Consider the following 16,381-nt stretch of genomic DNA (forward strand, 5'->3'; position numbering starts at 1 on the left):
TAAATTTCCAATATCCGAACTTTTGCGTATCCGAACTAGGTGCGGTCCCAATAAGTTCGGATAATTGAGGTTCTACTGTACTTATAATGGACTTTCCAGGATTTTTCTTTTGCCAATATTTAGTACGTTTTTTTGTTTGAATTTGATTGACCCGAATCAGAATTTGTTTGACATCAAGTACCCCGGAAAATTCAATTTCACCGTATGGAGCAGAGGTAACGTTTCACAGCCCCCCTTATAAGTAAATAATGGACTTTCCAGGATTTTTCTTTTGCCAATATTTAGTACGTTATTTGTTTGAATTTGTTTGATTCGAATCAGAATTTGTTTAACATCGGGTACCCCCGAAAAATCAATTTCCCTGCGGGTCTTATAATTTGTTTAAATTATATGTCAAATAAATTTAAATTCAATTAAATTATTTGACCTTTCAGGGCAGGAGTCACTCAGAATTGGATTTACATCTAGTACTTAGTACGTAATTAGTTTTGTCAGCATAATACATTTTTTATTATATAATACATATTATTTTTATTAAACCAGCATTTTTAACAAATTTAGAATATTTGTTAACAATTGTCATTAAATTTTAATTTTTTTTATAAAATATGATTTATTTTATCAAATAGAATTTTTAGCAACATTTTTATTCAATGTACATTTTTTTATAGACATTTTTTTTCAAATATTGATTCTTTTAAATATAATGGATTTTTTACCAAATAAATTCCTTATATTAAAGTTTTTTTATTCCATTTAGATTTTTTATTTTTTATTTTAATTTATTTAACATACAATTTATAAGCCCCACAGGGAAATTGAATTTTCCGGCGTACTTGATAACAAACAAATTCTGATTAGGTTCAAATAAACTCAAACAAATAACGTACTAAATATTGGCAAAAGAAAATTCACGAAAATTGATATGTGGGGGGCTGGGGAAACGTACGTTTTGGGTCGGTATGTTTGCTTCGTTCAGCCGCCCCACACACGCGTAGGTATATATGTGTCTCAGCTCCTCAGTGCTCAGGTCCCCGAACAACATTGTATTTACGTCGTTTGATACGACAAAAAAATACTTCTTTTGTATACAATATATTGTATGGAATGTACACACTGTGACCGTTGGACAGGTTGTAATGATAGACGGGAAGTGGTGGTATCGGAGGTAGCGTTGTGGTTGACGGGCGGTGGTGGTTGTGGCGTCCTAGGTTCTAGGTGGATATCCCTGATGATACAGTAGTCTATATACGATGTCGGTGTAGGTACTTGCGGCGTACACAACAAAAACACATTTTAAATAACCACTTGTTAACGGAATTAAGGTGAGTAAACATAGACGTAATCACTGACTAAATTTGTTCGTAATATTGTCTTAAATAGGTATGTAAAATCGTTTTGTTTATCATCGGATTACTGCTTTTACAGGTTTAAATCTTTCTTTTTCTTATTATAAAAACATATATAGGTCATCCGCAGTTGGTATGTACGAATGTATATAATATGGTTAGGCATGTAGTTGTGTAAGTGTAATTTTGTAAATTAATTAAACATAATAATATGTTGTGCAATGGTCGAGTACAGTCGTACCTACCTACAATCTACATATTGCACCTATAACTCGTAAGAATAGTAGGTATTAATATATACTTTCGTTTTAGTATATTAAATGTATACGGAATATCATTTCCATGTACGCCATGTAATTGAACGAATAATGTAGGTAATATACTAATACATATTATAGGTAGAATGGTAGAAGTATTATTATAATTAAAATTTAGGAAAATAGTTTTTCTCGAAATCGATCTTTTATATTTGATGTATTTATAGCAATTTCCTAAATAAACATCATAACTGTATTAGAATAATCCTTGATAATAGCTAATATACTTATTTATTCGGTCCAAGTCATAGATTTATACAACAACTAGATAGCCATCTTTATACCTATACTACAGTAATGATCGATGTTGAAGCCATTTATAAAGCAGGCAATGTTTACATTTATTGATATACATATAATATACTTTGGTAATATTGTTTTGTAAATGGCGGTTGATTTCAATGATAAGAAGAGACGGCTATCTAGTTGTTGTATATATCCAAGGCTGGCAAGTTAACAATTTTTTTAACTCATTAAGTTAAGTTATTTTAAAATAATAAAATTAAGTTAAGTTAAAAGTTACTCGTATTTTTTTCGTTAACTCGTTAAGTTAAGAGTTGAGTTAACTTCGAAAATTATTTTTCGAACAAAAATTAACTTAATTTAGATTTATTGAAATATAATTAACTTCAAGTTAACACATGAAAAAAAGTAACTTATTTAGTTAAAAGTTAATTTGAAAAAAAAAGTAACGAGTTAATGCCCAGCCTTGGATATAGGTATATGGTCCAATTAACGGTAGACAATGTGATATTAACAATGAATACATTTTACAGTAAGCCATGCCGGGAAGCGGATTATTGGAAACTTCTCCTAATTATGTTATCAACAAAGCTGTTGCGACTAGATTTCAACAGCTACCCCAACCCAAGGATAAGGTACAAGTCATGTACGTATGGATCGATGGAACTGGACAAGATCTTAGAGCAAAGTCGAGAACACTAGACTTTATACCTACAAAACCTGAAGGTATGTCGTCGATTTGTCGTGTACCATCTAATTCGAAATATTAGATAACCACCTGCTATGTTTATACATTATAAATTATAATGTTGTAAAAAATAAACTTAAATACATTTAAATTACATTTGAGAGCACTTACTATCTGACTGGGTGGTAAATCTAATTCATAAAAAAATTTTTTAATCTTAAATTTATAAGTTTTTAGGTCACTATTTATAATGGATGTCAGAGTGGGTCAGCGGAATTAGGATATTCTGTTAAAACACACGATACAATTTTTTTTCCCGATGTTCTCATACTATTATAATTATTTCAGCAAATTGACGTCGTAGTTTATATCTTATTATATGAGTAATTCATAGTCAACGACTAAATGTTTTATTCTAACATTCATTTTAATTCACAAACACAGGATGAAACAGAAATACTTTAAAAATTAAAAATCATAACTTTTGCTTATGGGTTCGTGATTTTTTAATATTTAATTTTTATACTTTTTTCGGTATTTCTATGTATTTAAAATACATAGGTATTCACCTACAAACTTTGTATTTTAAAAATATTGTTGATTATCTTAATAGAAATTAAAAACCCGATGGAAAGTGATTCTAAAGATTCTTTAAGTTTTAACATTTACTATAGAATAAGTAAATATTGTATCCATTAAGTACCTATAGGTAGGCAACCTACTAAAAGTACACTAAACACAATGTTGGCTAAGCTACTTTTGAAAAGTAATACAATTATTATTTGTTACTTGGCGCATTAAATAGTTTCATTTAAATTAAATTATAAACTATGTACGACTCAAATTACTTATGAAAGTGAGTAATTATTTACGTAATAAAAGATTAAATAAAATAATAATATATACTATCAGTCTACAATATTTATAACAATAACATTACGACCGGTCGTCAAAGTTAAGTTTTAAGATTACACAACTTTTGATTATCCAGTGCAATAATATAAAATTTGAATCAAATGTTTTATTCGCTTTTTACTAACGTGGATTGAGAATGTTCTTAATGAAGAACGAAGTGAAGACGACGAAATACCCTTTTTAACACTTACTTTTTACGTAATATTTTGAATACAATGTTTTTGATTAAATTTCAAGTACATAATTAGTAGAATATTACAGTATTTTTAGAAGCATATTTTGAGTATTTTTTGGGCATACAACTCCGTTTCCTAGTTATAATGTTTAAGATATGTTTGGGTCGGACGTACGTTTTCCCAGCCTCCCTCATATTATTACAGTAGAACCTCGATTATCCGAACCTCCGTTATACGAACCCTCTAATATCCGAACTATAATTAGCGTATCCGAACATTCTGTTATCCGAACATGAAAATTCGTATCCGGCCGGTCGGCCGGTTTATCGAATTTATCATAACTATCGTTTTTGCCTTTTTGGATTATTATTAGTACAGGTTATGTATGTATTTTACGTGCGTCAATCATTAGTAGATAACCAAAACGCAACGGGCTTATCTAAACGACGTCCTCGTGTTTTACTTGTCAGTTTAGTTCGGGTCTCTACCGCACACACGTGACGACAGCAGTAGTGATGAAAGTATGAGTACGCCAAAAGGACCAACATCTGCTGAAGCATTTGCTGCATTTGAAACTGGTCTTGAGTGGTTTGAAAAACAGGCCGAATGTTGTCCAGCACAATTACTTCTCCTTAAACGTTTGCGAGACTTGGCTGCAGAAAAGCGCGTTGCAGCTCATCGCCAAATTAAAATTGATAATTTTGTAAAAAAAATATAATACATACATATGTAAATAAAATAAATGTAATGTACCTATTTCTTATAATGTATGATAATGTTTCTGATAATGTAATGTATGTACATATGTAATTCTAATAAAATATTAATAACAATAATAAATATTTAATTATAAAAATAGTAAATAGTTAATACATACGTAATTCTAAATTTTTTTTTTTAAATTTCCAATATCCGAACTTTTGCGTATCCGAACTAGGTGCGGTCCCAATAAGTTCGGATAATTGAGGTTCTACTGTACTTATAATGGACTTTCCAGGATTTTTCTTTTGCCAATATTTAGTACGTTTTTTTGTTTGAATTTGATTGACCCGAATCAGAATTTGTTTGACATCAAGTACCCCGGAAAATTCAATTTCACCGTATGGAGCAGAGGTAACGTTTCACAGCCCCCCTTATAAGTAAATAATGGACTTTCCAGGATTTTTCTTTTGCCAATATTTAGTACGTTATTTGTTTGAATTTGTTTGATTCGAATCAGAATTTGTTTAACATCGGGTACCCCCGAAAAATCAATTTCCCTGCGGGTCTTATAATTTGTTTAAATTATATGTCAAATAAATTTAAATTCAATTAAATTATTTGACCTTTCAGGGCAGGAGTCACTCAGAATTGGATTTACATCTAGTACTTAGTACGTAATTAGTTTTGTCAGCATAATACATTTTTTATTATATAATACATATTATTTTTATTAAACCAGCATTTTTAACAAATTTAGAATATTTGTTAACAATTGTCATTAAATTTTAATTTTTTTTATAAAATATGATTTATTTTATCAAATAGAATTTTTAGCAACATTTTTATTCAATGTACATTTTTTTATAGACATTTTTTTTCAAATATTGATTCTTTTAAATATAATGGATTTTTTACCAAATAAATTCCTTATATTAAAGTTTTTTTATTCCATTTAGATTTTTTATTTTTTATTTTAATTTATTTAACATACAATTTATAAGCCCCACAGGGAAATTGAATTTTCCGGCGTACTTGATAACAAACAAATTCTGATTAGGTTCAAATAAACTCAAACAAATAACGTACTAAATATTGGCAAAAGAAAATTCACGAAAATTGATATGTGGGGGGCTGGGGAAACGTACGTTTTGGGTCGGTATGTTTGCTTCGTTCAGCCGCCCCACACACGCGTAGGTATATATGTGTCTCAGCTCCTCAGTGCTCAGGTCCCCGAACAACATTGTATTTACGTCGTTTGATACGACAAAAAAATACTTCTTTTGTATACAATATATTGTATGGAATGTACACACTGTGACCGTTGGACAGGTTGTAATGATAGACGGGAAGTGGTGGTATCGGAGGTAGCGTTGTGGTTGACGGGCGGTGGTGGTTGTGGCGTCCTAGGTTCTAGGTGGATATCCCTGATGATACAGTAGTCTATATACGATGTCGGTGTAGGTACTTGCGGCGTACACAACAAAAACACATTTTAAATAACCACTTGTTAACGGAATTAAGGTGAGTAAACATAGACGTAATCACTGACTAAATTTGTTCGTAATATTGTCTTAAATAGGTATGTAAAATCGTTTTGTTTATCATCGGATTACTGCTTTTACAGGTTTAAATCTTTCTTTTTCTTATTATAAAAACATATATAGGTCATCCGCAGTTGGTATGTACGAATGTATATAATATGGTTAGGCATGTAGTTGTGTAAGTGTAATTTTGTAAATTAATTAAACATAATAATATGTTGTGCAATGGTCGAGTACAGTCGTACCTACCTACAATCTACATATTGCACCTATAACTCGTAAGAATAGTAGGTATTAATATATACTTTCGTTTTAGTATATTAAATGTATACGGAATATCATTTCCATGTACGCCATGTAATTGAACGAATAATGTAGGTAATATACTAATACATATTATAGGTAGAATGGTAGAAGTATTATTATAATTAAAATTTAGGAAAATAGTTTTTCTCGAAATCGATCTTTTATATTTGATGTATTTATAGCAATTTCCTAAATAAACATCATAACTGTATTAGAATAATCCTTGATAATAGCTAATATACTTATTTATTCGGTCCAAGTCATAGATTTATACAACAACTAGATAGCCATCTTTATACCTATACTACAGTAATGATCGATGTTGAAGCCATTTATAAAGCAGGCAATGTTTACATTTATTGATATACATATAATATACTTTGGTAATATTGTTTTGTAAATGGCGGTTGATTTCAATGATAAGAAGAGACGGCTATCTAGTTGTTGTATATATCCAAGGCTGGCAAGTTAACAATTTTTTTAACTCATTAAGTTAAGTTATTTTAAAATAATAAAATTAAGTTAAGTTAAAAGTTACTCGTATTTTTTTCGTTAACTCGTTAAGTTAAGAGTTGAGTTAACTTCGAAAATTATTTTTCGAACAAAAATTAACTTAATTTAGATTTATTGAAATATAATTAACTTCAAGTTAACACATGAAAAAAAGTAACTTATTTAGTTAAAAGTTAATTTGAAAAAAAAAGTAACGAGTTAATGCCCAGCCTTGGATATAGGTATATGGTCCAATTAACGGTAGACAATGTGATATTAACAATGAATACATTTTACAGTAAGCCATGCCGGGAAGCGGATTATTGGAAACTTCTCCTAATTATGTTATCAACAAAGCTGTTGCGACTAGATTTCAACAGCTACCCCAACCCAAGGATAAGGTACAAGTCATGTACGTATGGATCGATGGAACTGGACAAGATCTTAGAGCAAAGTCGAGAACACTAGACTTTATACCTACAAAACCTGAAGGTATGTCGTCGATTTGTCGTGTACCATCTAATTCGAAATATTAGATAACCACCTGCTATGTTTATACATTATAAATTATAATGTTGTAAAAAATAAACTTAAATACATTTAAATTACATTTGAGAGCACTTACTATCTGACTGGGTGGTAAATCTAATTCATAAAAAAATTTTTTAATCTTAAATTTATAAGTTTTTAGGTCACTATTTATAGTGGATGTCAGAGTGGGTCAGCGGAATTAGGATATTCTGTTAAAACACACGATACAATTTTTTTTCCCGATGTTCTCATACTATTATAATTATTTCAGCAAATTGACGTCGTAGTTTATATCTTATTATATGAGTAATTCATAGTCAACGACTAAATGTTTTATTCTAACATTCATTTTAATTCACAAACAAAAACAGACAAATTAAGAATAGCCACCTACAGTATGAAATATTAAAATATAACAAGAAACGTATATTTTATCGATTGGTCACATAATTATTACTTTAGCATTAAAACAATTTAATTTTAATTGTGCTTTTAACATGGAATCGAATAATAATATAAAATATAAATATTCCATCAATCAATTTATTTATAAAATGTATATTAACTACACTCTTTTAGTCCTTTGTAATAAATAGACTAGGTTGGATTAAATGTAGCCATTCTACATAAAGTATAATTGGACAAATAAGACCCATATTGATTGACCACAGTATAAATGCTAAAATAACTAAATATTATCCAACCCCTTTTTCAAAGCATGACGCCAACAGAACAATAATTAGCTACTATTGCTGCTACTACAAAAAAACACCACTTACTATGGCCTCATTAATTCAACGAAATATCAATTGTTTCTACAAACATTCCAAGAAACCAACTAGCGAATGATTCACATTTAATTCGAAATTTATTGTACACCCAATGACTTATGATATTGTGGGTTAATTAATAAAAAATAAATAAATAAGTAGACATTATTTTCCTGTGAACAATATATTATGTTAATTAAGCAATATATTGATAATATAGAAAATGTTCATACAAAAACTAATTTTACTGTTAAAAAAATATTATTGAATATATTCATTCAATCAATATAGTACTGACTACTGACGTACTGTTAAATAATTTATATTTACATTTTTTTATTTACTTCGGTGAGATAAACTAATGTTTTATTAAAATATATTATTCAAAGAAAATAATGGTTCACCTTGGTACTTAATAATAGTGTAAGTGTAGGTACTCGATTACCTCGATTCAAACTTAATTTTTGCCATTTGCTATTTTAATACAGAACTCCCAATGTGGAATTACGATGGAAGCTCTACGTACCAATCTCAAGGAGAGAACTCAGATACATTTTTGTATCCAGTGGCCATTTTTAACGACCCGTTCAGGTTGGCACCGAACAAACTTGTCATGTGCGAAGCGTACAAACACGATCACACTCCAGCTGGTAATTTAAATATATGATATATGATTTAATTGACGAATTATTAAAAGTGATTAACACTTGTAATAACAATATGTCCGACTTGACTTCCGCCATTTTTTTTGTGGGGACGAAGAAAACTATATAGAAATATCTTTAATAATTGTAGAAAACTATATTTTGATCACATGTATATTATATTGTACCCCTCAATAGTCAGTTCTTTTTTTGTACTCGAAAAACAGTATGTAGATAAGGTTTATTACGAGTATTTTTCAACGAGTGGAACTGTCCGTGTCTTGTTCTTATGAGCAAGAGTGTCTCTTAAAATTATACACAGTTTGGCGCTACAAATATTTGCGACCTGAGCGAAACATCAAATCTTTGTGGTAAACGGAAAATTGATACGGTCTATTGTGTTTTGATTAAAGAAATTAAATAGATAGAATATTGGTACTAAACAAATGATTGTTTTTTTTTAATTATTGTTTAAGAAACACTAATTTTTAACGACTGTACAAATTTTCTGACGATCCATCTTTGTACTCCCGGCCATCGCACATTAACTGATTAAAATTTTGTTGAAGAAAAATCCTCTGGCCACCCACACTTAACCCACCCAACTCTGCTATACAAATTGATTTTTTCGTTATTATTTAACCATATGTATTATGTATTTTGGTACCACCAGGTGATCGCATATATAATTAAAATACGTCGACATTCCTATAATAATATGAAATGTCATTACATTTTTTTTTTTCATAAAATGTTTTACATTTATAGATACAAATCACCGTAAAGCCGCTTTAGAGACCATGACTAAATCAGCCGATCAAAAACCGTGGTTTGGTATCGAACAAGAATACACATTACTAGATACTGATGGCCAACCGTTCGGATGGCCAAAGAGTGGATATCCAGGTCCTCAGGTACGTTTCGTGTATACGTCGTGACGGTCGATGGATGTGATGTACCTAGTCATGTCACAATACATTATAGACAGGGTTCAGATTTGAAAGCAATATAATAAATAAAAAAATCATTTAAAATGTAAAAAAGGCAAAAAAATGCATTTAATTTATATAAAAAATGAAATTACAAAATGGATAAAAAATTTAATTAGATTCATTTAACTAGAATGTATAAAAATTAAAAGCTTTGTTAAAATTATATAAAACTCTCAGATCAATTGAAAATTAAACTCAAAAAGGCATTTATAAATAAAAAGGCAAAAACATCAATCATTTTAGATATTAAATAAAACACATTTTTTATATAAAAATTATTTTTCTATTTTTGTTATTAAAAAAATGATTTTTCCTTCAAATGTGTACCCTATTTATAAATTGTAATATAGTCACTTGACGACCCAACGGTAATACTAAAATCCAATTCACGGTGTTATAGGGTCCGTACTATTGCGGTGTTGGCGCTGATAAAGTGTACGGACGTGACATAGTGGAGGCTCATTATCGTGCATGTCTGTACGCCGGTATCAACATATCTGGAGAGAATGCCGAAGTCATGCCAGCTCAGGTACCTATAAAATGTACACGCTCATTAATATTAAACATTGACGAACGTTATTCGCCAACGCAGATGTGTAAAATTTGCATATATTTTAATACAAATAGGTACTTAATGCTATATAATATATAGCGCTGTCCGAAGCAATCAACGTATACTGTTAAAATTTTTTACCGGTAATTGTTTGAATATAAATAAAATACATAGATTTTATTGTAAAAAAAATCACGTTTAACTTTCACTGGATTCAGTAAAAATTATCTCGGGTAGTTGTGAATTTTATAGCTTGAATTCGAATCGAATTTTAGACCGTCTTCTATTAAAAAAACATTGAACTTCTTTTTGTAATGAATATGTATTAAAATATATGCAATTTGAGCGAAGAAAAGATGGTGTAAGACTGTAGAGGACAGTTTGGCTCTTGAGAACAGCCTATGCTCCTGAGATCCGACTCAGCTGATGGAAGCAGACACATCGTAATATCAAAATGGGGGGAGAGGGTCTACTTGTAGTATTGACCTTTTGTACTTTGTTGTTCCATATGCAATTGTTATTGTTTATTTCGTATAGGTACATGGGTATAATCAAAATATGTCTTGTAAGATTAATTACATTATGCATACATAAATATATGGACATATAGTTAGGTATTAAAAGTTTTATACATAATTTGTCTAGTATTAAAGTGTATAGGTACAGATATTAATTCGGTTTTAATAGTAATTTTTAGATATTGTAATGTCATAATGTAATTTGATAACAGAGTAAGTATGAATGTAGTTGTTATGTATAATTTTGATTGTTATAATAAGTACATGAGTACAGATATTTGTTATGGTTTTTAATAATGACATATTTAATAGTATTATAATGATATTAAATCATGCCGCTGTGATGGCGTAATGTTGTAGATATCATTAAGTTTTAAATTCAATATTTCTTATACTTAATTGTAGTTACTTAAATGTAAACATTTTACATTTTTCACTTTTTAGTGACCTTTAGGTTCTTTTAACAGTAAACACTCATTATTCAAATAAGTAATACGTTCAAGACATTTTTAGTTTTACAATGTGAAAATTGGATACAATACTATAAAACCCTATACCCATTTGAAAAAATATGATATTATCCTTACCTGAAATTTAAATACCTATTACTATAATTAACTATACTCTTTTTGCATTTTAAAGCTGCATTTTATATTAAACTAAATTGTCATATATTATAGTTATATATTTTATGTAAGATAGTTAAATGAATCGTTTATTTCAGTGGGAATTTCAAGTTGGACCATGTGAAGGTATTAGCATTGGTGATCATTTATGGATGGCTCGTTTCATATTACACCGTATTGCCGAAGAGTTTTGAATTGTGATAACACTTTATCCAAAACCAGTTTCGGGAGATTGGAATGGTGCCGGTGCGCATTGTAATTTCTCAACTAAAGCTATGAGAGAAAACAATGGAATAATGTAAGTTACACTTTAAATTGGGAATATATTTTTAAGAGTTTTAAAATTCAAATCGAAACATTAATAACTATTTCAGAGAAATCGAAAAGGCTATTGAAAAATTGTCCAAATAACATGTGAGACATATTATGGTGTACGATCCCAACGAAGGCAAAGATAATGAACGTCGTTTGACTGGAAAGCACGAAACTTCTTCCATTCAAAATTTCTCAGCTGGTTAGTACTCAGAAGTACCTAATATAGCACTACCCCTAGTACTACCAATAAAGCATACAAACAACAGAAGTTGAAAAAGTTTTAGAATATTTTACAAACGTTTCATTTAAACAGCTATAGTTAAATGTTGTATACAATGTTACAGTAGAAACAAGAAATATAAACAAATATACAGAGTGATTCACAAGCATGCTCACACCAATTTTTCAATTAATAATGATTTACTTATTAAAATTATGATTTTTATATTTTTAAATATAACTTCTTTAAGACCAAATTTTAAAATGTTAGACATTTTTTGTTTTACTTAAGAAGAATCCTGTGGTGATAAAAAACTTAAATTTTTCAAATGAGAACCTTTTTTTATTGTAAATTATTTAGTAGATAATTTTTTTTAAATTTTTTATGTATCTTATTCAAAATTCGGAAGGTTACAAACATTTCAATATATGAGAAACTACTTGCTTGAATTTTGAATTAGGTACCTACATCTACATTTTTAAAAAAATGATTTAAATAATTTATAGTAAATGAGGGGTTCGCATTTCAAAAACGAAAATTCTTCTATCGCCACAGAACACTCTAGTTAAAGAAGTACATAAAATCTTAAGAATTTGAAATACTATCTTAAAGTAGGTAAATTTACAAATTCAAAAAAATCATATTTTGAATATTTACATTATTAAAGAAAAAAGAGAATGATTGGTGAATCATTCTGTATATTATTGATGGGAATTTTGTTCTAAATCTATAATAGTACTTTAATTTTTTTAATTTATAATTTGCATAAACAATTAACAGTTATTTTTAATTGTAACATACCTATCCTATAATACAATTTAACAATATCAAATAGTTTTTACTCAAAAACGGTTAAATTCGCCTTCTGATACTGAGTTGTGACTTGTGATAATAAGTTGACATTATTATCTGTAAAATAAAAATGTTAAAACTAGCTTATTATTGTTCTAGGCGTGGCCAACCGTGGGGCCAGTATTCGTATTCCTCGTGGTTGTGCTGACGAGAAGAAGGGTTACTTAGAAGATCGTAGACCAGCGTCCAACTGTGACCCATACAAAGTGACCGAAGTCATTGTACGCACCGTGTGCCTAAATGAATAAAGAAAATAACCTATATACTCCAGCAAGAAATACATAAATATCGCTCCGCCTTGAAAAACAAATTTTATCTAATATTTATAATTATATAGGTACAACTTTAATAATTGTTAGGCACTGCATAATACTATTAGGTTACAATTAATACAATGGTTATATTATACATTATTTTGATTAAGTACCTTACATTAAATAATATTATAATGGATTAAAATTGTATACAATTTTATATTTTACTAGTTGGAAAAAATATTTTAGAACTTATACATAAAAACTTTATATAACCGAAAAAAAAATTTTATTCTATTTATATATATCTTTATATATATTGGATTTCACATTTATTTTACTTTAACTAACCAAAAATATAACTAACCTTAAGTATATAATTGTTTTTTACATGTTAGAATCTGAATTTTCATCAGTCGATTTTTTTATAACATTTTATTATTTAAAATTATTTGGTGTTGATGGTTGAGGCACTCAATGCAGTTGATTTTTGAACCCCTCCCCCCTGATCTGGTTTACGGATCAGCCGATATTCCTATGCTATCATATAGACAATTTCAAGGAAGCTAAAATAGGTGAGGTCAAACCGTAGCTCATAGACTATACTAATTATTAAAATACATATACACAACATTTCGGTTTCGGTACCTAATGATCAAACAAGTTCAGTAGTGTAATACTTAAGGTCCGGACACAGAATATATTAACAGTTTTATATAATCTGTGGCCGGATTTGAATGAAAAATGCATTATTTTTTGGAAACTCATAAGTAATGCTTTTCAAGTACAAGATCTGTTTCTTACATCATAGAATAAAAACATAAACTTTTGTTTCACATTTTTAGCAGTTTTGACAGTTTTTTAATAATTTTGCATCATTTGTCGACAGACAGCATATATATTTATGATTTCGATGGGTCGATAACGTTTTTATCTATCAACAGTCCTATTAATTATTTAATGGCTGTTGTGCATCCGGGATTCAGACCAGTAACAACTTATATTGGTCAGTTTATTTTAGGTACACTATAATCGTGTTTATTTTGCAAAGTTTATATTTTCGTTTCCTCAATATATGTTGAAAATGTATTAAGGTATAATTTCTTAAAGACATTATTGTGATTAAATGCATTTTTTGGTTGTTTTTGGGCATTCGAATCCTCTTCCAATTAATAATATTAGAACTCTCTGATATATTTGCAAGTATAATAACTTATGATATTTGCTAAAAATTTGCCAACAATCTATTTACATAAAAGGATATATTGGTATATTTATTGAATAATATAAGGCGATTTTCCAAGCATTTTTACCACACTTTTATACTTAAAAGAATACATTTATTAGAATTCAGATCTTATGAATTTTGAAGTGTACATCAAATAGGTACCACATTTTACGTTGTAAACCAAAATAAATTTTAAGTAAGGAATGAAATCAATTTCAAAATGTATTTTAAATATCGATAAAATTCGTTGAAAATCACTTTAGAAATCAAAAGTTATATCAAAATCAAATGGTTTTTCTTTTAATAATACTAAAAATTAGAAATAAAAAAAAAATGTAAATCCATAATTTATACCCAAATAATAATCGTTTTATAATTTTTATAATATGTAAACAAATCAATTTAAAATTTAAAAAAAAATAAGAATTTAAATTAAAAATTCAACAATAGCTGATATGATGTCTGTTATGTTGTTCATTTTGATTTTGATTTCCAGCCCTGACTTAATCATCATGTACCAATTAGAAATGTTAAATTAAGGGAAAACAATAATTTAAGTAATGAAACATTTTATTATAGTAAAAATTAATGTACGGTTAACGGTATCTAGGTTTATAATTAATAATATAAGTAGGTATAGTTGTAGACTCCGCTTTATTTGGACACATCGGTTACGTTTTGTTTTCTCCCAATAAAGTAGTTGTTCCAATAATCTGAAATAAAAAAAGAAACCTAACAATGTGTTGGTGGTTATAGTTACTGATTTATTAAAACATTTATCAATTCCTTGATTGATAAGTCATTCATCATCGATATTTTCAATAGCTGTAATTAATTAATACGTTTAAATAAAACAAAAACAATATTTTTCGTATTTTCTTTTAAAAATTATTTCAAGTGATATATTTTAAATTCAGAGTCTTAAAATTAATAATATTATATCCGTAAGCCGGCGCATTGTGTAGGCAATTTCGGTACATTGTCTATACTTAATATAACTTCTTTGCTGTTATCGATAAACAAAGTCGGCATAGGCGAGTGTTATATTACGACGTCAACTACGAGCAATATTTATTAACGTTTAAAAGCGAACAAAGGAACCATATTCGAGCATTTTTAATCGCACAAGTGTACAATAACGGATAAACTATAAGGTACTATGAATTCGGGGAAAATACAACTGCGAGCAAGCCAATGGTTTTCATCTTAAAAGTTATATGAGGTTAATTCCACATGGGAGAAAGGGCTTACCATTATTAATTAGGTACATCTTTTGTCATAAGATTTGAAATGTGCACAGGTTAATTTATATAATAAATATATAATATAAATTATAATCTAATATTTTATTTCATCAATTTTAACAGTATATTTATCTTTGTTTAGCTCTGAATTTGTTTTTATTTATTCCAATTGAATTTAAAGTTATTAATACTGAATTAATTTTCAAATAGAATGCAATTTTTTTAAGTTAGTATGCCAGTAACGGGGTTTACAACTGCGTTTTGAATAATGGGGCATCATTTGTGGGATGGTGCAGATGTGAATTCAACTTTTTTTTAAAACGCCTCCTTTGGCCTGTCAAAAACAAATATAGGTAAGCGTCGATTTACCTAATTGTTTTTAATCAGTTATTGAGTCAGTGTATTAAAAAAAAAAATGTGTTGTGTTTCATTTTGAAAAGTTTTAATTGATGTTTAAAGGCACGCTCCACCCTGATGATAAACTGTGATTCGCGACGATGATCGAAAACTATAAACGTCCTGCATACTATTATTAACTTCGCAGTTAACGTCCGGTATCCAGTGGTGGATCCAGGGGAAGGGCAAAGGGGGAATAAACAAATCCCTCGCCACACAAAACTCACTCCTTACTTCAAGCACCATTCAAACAAATCCATGTCGACCAACGAATTAAAAAACGAGGTCGTATGAATAAGCAAATACCTAAGTCAAAATAACAGAAAATCACAATTACGTACAAAACTTAATATAATATTAACACATGAATATTAATAGAAAAGATAACCATACGGACCAATAGTACCTATCAAAAATCAAAAATATTAACTTACAAACTTAATTCCTTTATACATCACATCTCTCGCCATACAAAGCCACACACATTACTTCAAGAGCCATTCAAACGA

At 28.9% G+C, this 16,381-nt stretch overlaps 1 pseudogene; it reads left to right on the forward strand.

The window, feature by feature from the left end:
* The first annotated feature begins 7,025 nt into the window (after positions 1–7,025).
* On the forward strand, positions 7,026–13,000 carry LOC132935240 (glutamine synthetase 2 cytoplasmic-like; annotated as a pseudogene).
* The last annotated feature ends 3,381 nt before the right edge of the window (positions 13,001–16,381 follow it).

Source organism: Metopolophium dirhodum, chromosome 1 (assembly GCF_019925205.1).
Source record: "Metopolophium dirhodum isolate CAU chromosome 1, ASM1992520v1, whole genome shotgun sequence".
Lineage (NCBI taxonomy): Eukaryota > Metazoa > Arthropoda > Insecta > Hemiptera > Aphididae > Metopolophium > Metopolophium dirhodum.